Genomic DNA, 5,113 nt, shown 5'->3' on the forward strand with positions numbered 1-5,113 from the left:
TATGGCATCACTGATTCGATGGACATGGGTTTGAGTAGACTCTGGGAGTTGGTGATGGACAGGGAGACCTGGTGTGCTGCGGTTCATGGGGTCGCAAAGAGTTGGACATGACTGAGCGACTACCACACATACACATACACACAGGGCCAATACTGCATGGGGATTCTGGTCATGTTGCAGTTTCATGAAAAGACAATGTCATAATGTATTAGCAAAGTACAGATCTTGTCCTGCTTTACCAGTTTACTAGTGAGGTTGTTCTAGTCTAGCCTGACTTTGGATTTTTAATTATTTTTAACTATCCCTCGTTTAGAGACATTCTTTGATGTACAAATGAAAGGGATTAAAGTTAGGGATTATTAACTGTGGAGTTGCTTTAGCATGCAGGAGGCTGTTGAATACATTTACAGCAACACATAAATATGAATCCTTGTCTTAAAAAAAAATCAACATGTTTTCATTTAAGATGCTTGAAATGATTCACAAATATCATGGCACACCCACCTTGCCAGATTACCCCATTGGAATATCATTTTATTTATTTTCCTGTAGAACAGCCTTTATTGTTTGAAATGCGAAGTGGGGGAGGAGAGGCTAGCACAGCTCAGGCTCCCAGGGCGGCTCCACAGACCTGATATCAAAGGAGAACGAGTCAGTACCTCGGAGAGGAGCCTGCTGAACCCTGCTGCTCCTCGGAGCCTGCTGTCCGGGTGCTCGAGGGTACTTGCGGACTGGAAGCCACCTGTACTAAAGGCATGGCACAGAGAAGACCAGAGCCCTTTGTCGACCTCCGCACATTACCAGGACTGAGGGGAAAGCAGTTTAATGCCATCCTGATTCACAGAGGTGTATTGATGGCGTAAAGAAAGGTCCAAATGTTTACTAGTAGAGGCAAACAACTTTCTATTGTTTAAAATCTGAGCTTTAAATTTTCTATTGCCTTATTAAATTCTACTCTTATACACTCCAAATAAGAATGTACAAAATATTTTTTCTTTCAGTTGGTCATGACCTTGGGTGGGTTTAAGCTGTCTCTGGACTATGGTAACAGAATAATGGTTCACAAAAGATAATCACATTCTAATCCCCATAACCCATGCTCTGTTATGTATGATGGTGTACTAGTTTCCTATTGTGATGTAACAAAATATTGCAAATTTAGTGTCTTAGAATAATGCAGACCTGTTACTGTATAGTTATAGAGAACAGATAACTGCAGTGGATTTCTGTGGACTAGAACCAAGGTTTTGATAGGAGTGTGTTACTTCTGTAAGCTCTAGAGCAGAATTTGTTCCCTTGCCTTTTCCCCTTTTGGAGGCCACATGTATATTCCTCAGTGTGGGCCCCTCCTCCACCTTCAAAACCAGCAGTTTAGCAGTTTAGCTCACACTGACCCTCCTGCCTTCTTCTTTTACTTACATGCACCTTTATGATTACATTGAATCCACCCAGATCACCCAGGATAATATTCCTCATCTCAAGATACTTAACTTAGTCGTTATCTGCAGACTTCACTTTGCCATGAAAGGTGCCATGCCTATCAATATCTTCACAAGTTCAGAGGAGGAGGATGTGGACATCTCGCCTGCTAACCAATTCTATTTGTTTAAGTTTATTACTATAAAATTTCCAATAACATCTTACTATTATCTTTTTCTCTACTCCCTATTGAACCCATTCCAGTCAGATTTTTGTCCTGATACTCTGCTGAATCTTTTTTGTCAAAGCCACCAGTGACCTCCAGGAAGCCAAATCCAAGGGGAGTGTTTCAGTCCTAATCTAACCCAAATTTATTATCAACTCTGATACAGTTGCTTCCTCCCACTTTCTTGAGGTGATTTCTTTCTTGGCTGCCCAGATCTCTTCTCTAGCTACATTCTCTTTCCAGATGATTTCATCCAGTTTCATGGCTATAAATACTGTCTGCATACTGGCAATTCCCAAATTATATGTTTAGTCAGGACTGCCCACCCAAATTCCAGACTTGCATAATTAACTGCCTATTGAGTATCACCATTTAGATAGATAATAGGCATCATAAAAATTGATTTTCAACCCAAACCTGCTTCTTCTCCTGTATTCTTCATCTCAGGAAATGGCTCCATCATTCACATAGGTACTCAGACTGAAAAACATTGGAATCATCCTTGATGTCTCCCTCTCTCTATGCTTCACATTCATTCCATCATAATTCACAAAATAAGTATTTATCTGACCACTTATTATCACATTATTAACCTGATGCAAGCCATAAACTTCTCTCACTTAGATTATTGAAAAAGCTGTTTAATTGTTCCCCTCCTTAAAATCTTGCCAGCTCCATCTCCTAAATATATGCTCCAGACACCGGGTGATCCTTTAAAGAATCATGTTCCTCCCTTACCCTAAACCCTGAGAAGGATACATTCACATAACTCTAGCCTGAAATCCGAAGTCCCTCCCATGGCCTACAGGCTCTACCTGATCCTGCTTATGGCCCCCTCCCTTACGTCATTTCCCAGTCATTTTGCCTTGCTTGCTCCTCACTAGCCATGCTAGCAGTTCTATTCCTCTAACATGTTCAGCATGTTCTTGTGTAAGGTCCCCTCTATGTAGAATTCTATTCCCCTCTATACCACCAAGGTTAGCTCTCCTACCTCACTCACAGTTCATTTCAGTTCAGTCGCTCAGTCGTGTCTGACTTGTTGCGATCCCACGGACTACAGCACACCAGGCTTCCCTGTCCATCACCAACTCCCAGAGTTTACTCAAACTCATGTCCATCCAGTTGGTGATGCCATCCAACCATCTCATCCTCTGTCATCCCCTTCTCCTCCCACCTTCAATCTTTCCTAGCATCAGGTTCTTTTCCAATGACTCAGCTCTTCGCATCAGGTGGCCAAAGTATGGGAGTTTCAGCTTCACTATCAGTCCTTCCAATGAATATTCAGGACTGATTTACTTTAGGACTGACTGGTTGGATCTCCTTGCAGTCCAAGGGACTGTCAAGAGTCTTCTCCAACACCACAGTTCAAAAGCATCAATTCTGCAGTGCTCAGCTTTCTTTGTAGCCCACCTCTCACATCCATAAATGACTACTGGAAAACCCAGAGCTTTGACTAGATGGACCTTTGTTGGCAAAGTAATGTCTCTGCTGTTTAATATGCTATCTAGGTTGGTCATAGCTTTTCTTCCAAGGAGCAAGTGTCTTTTAATTTCATGGCTGTAGTCACCATCTGCATTGATTTTGGAGCCCAAAAATATAAAGTCTCTCACTGTTTCTCCATTGTTTCCCCATCTATTTGCAATGAAGCGATGGGACCACATGCCATGATCTTAGTTTTCTGAATGTTGAGTTTTAAGCCAACTTGTTCACTCTCCTCTTTCACTTTCATCAAGAAAACTCTTTAATTCTTCATTTTCTGCCATAAGGGTGATGTCATCTGCATATCTGAGGTTATGGATATCTCTCCCGGCAATCTTGATTCCAGCTTGTGCTTCATCCAGCCCAGCGTTTTTCATGATGTACTCTGCATATAAATTAAATAAGCAGGGTGACAAGATACAGCCTTGACGTACTCCCTTTCCTATTTGGGACCAGTCTGTTGTTCCATGTCCAGTTCTAACTGTTGCTTCCTGACCTGCATACAGATTTCTCAACAGGCAGGTCAGGTGGTCTGGTATGCCCCATCTCTTCCAGAATTTTCCACAGTTTGTTGTGATCCACACAGTCAAAGGCTTTGGCATAGTCAAGAAAGCAGAAGTAGATGTCTTTCTGGAACTCTCTTGCTTTCTCGATGATCCAACAGATGTTGGCAATCTGATCTCTGTTCCTCTAAATACAGCTTGAACATCTGGAAGTTCACAGTTCACGTACTGTTGAAGCCTAGCTTGGAGAATTTTGAGCATTACTTTGCTAGTGTGTGAGATGAGTGCAATTGTGTGTGGTAGTTTGAACATTCTTTGACATTGCCCTTTTTGGGATTGGGATGAAAACTGACCTTTTCCAGTCCTGAGGCCACTGTACCTCACTCACATATGTCCCCAAATGTCAATTGCTCAGAGCCCTTCTCTGAGCACTTTACCTCTCTGTCTAAAATAATACTCCCGTCACTCTCCGTCCCTTACCACGCTCTGATTTTCATTTGGTGCTATCTGATATTATAGTATGTTAACTATCTAATATTATAGTCTTGTTTTAAAATCTGTAATTCTCACTGAAATTTAAGTTCCATAGTGGCAGACAGTTAGTTTTGTTTTTTATTGTATCCCTAGCAAACAAAGCACTACCTAGCACATAGTAGGGGCTCAATAAATTGAACAATTGAATACTTTTTCCTTTGTTATTTTGATCTGCCGCTATGTACCTTATTTTTATTTCAAAGGGCACAAACTAAGGACAATTTCTACCTCCCAGAATTCTCTTGATCTAGAAGAACAGACATTTATGCACACAAATAATTACAATGCAGGGTACAAATTTATATGTAGTGGAGATTTATAGGTAGTGGGGATGATTACTAGAAAAAACTGGGAGGAAATTTAACCTACACAGAATTTAAAAGAATGAACTGAAGTTTACCAGCATATGTAAGTAGAGTGAAAGGGAAGGCATTCCAAGATAGTATCAATGGTATGTGTACAGGCAGAGAGGCATGAAATGGCAGGTTGTATTTGGGGGTCTGTAAAGAGTTCAGTATGCTGGAATAAGTGGTATGGTGAGAGAGTTGGTAAAGATGATGTAGGTAAACAGGAAGGACTCAGGATATGAAGAGCCTTACATGCCGTGCTCAGGTGTGCTCTAGAGGAAGCTCTAAAGACATTTAAGGTGGGATTGATTTGATTTTCATTCTGGTCACTTTACTCCCACTTTAGAAATGCCACTCTAGCAGCCTTATTGGTGCCAGAGGTAAGAGATTAATCTTGAAATAGTCCAGATGAGAGGTGATGAGAGCATGAGGTAGAAATACTTGATAAAAGGATGTATGCTGCTGATGTACTCAGTCGTGGCCGACTCTTTGCGATCCCATGGAGTGTGGTCCACCAGGTTCCTCTGTCCATCCATGGAAGTTTCCAGGCAAGAATACTGGAGTGGGTGGCCATTTCCTTCTTCAAAAGGATGTATGAGACTATC

At 41.5% G+C, this 5,113-nt stretch overlaps 1 non-coding gene across 1 annotated transcript; it reads right to left on the reverse strand.

Annotated features, from left to right (window-relative positions):
* Positions 1 to 700: 700 nt before the first annotated feature.
* LOC122703692 lies at positions 701 to 847 on the reverse strand. Its single transcript, XR_006343563.1, has one exon. It is a non-coding gene; the product is annotated as a small nucleolar RNA SNORA57 (small nucleolar RNA).
* Between the last annotated feature and the right edge of the window lie 4,266 nt (positions 848 to 5,113).

This window comes from Cervus elaphus, chromosome 1, assembly GCF_910594005.1.
Source record: "Cervus elaphus chromosome 1, mCerEla1.1, whole genome shotgun sequence".
Lineage (NCBI taxonomy): Eukaryota > Metazoa > Chordata > Mammalia > Artiodactyla > Cervidae > Cervus > Cervus elaphus.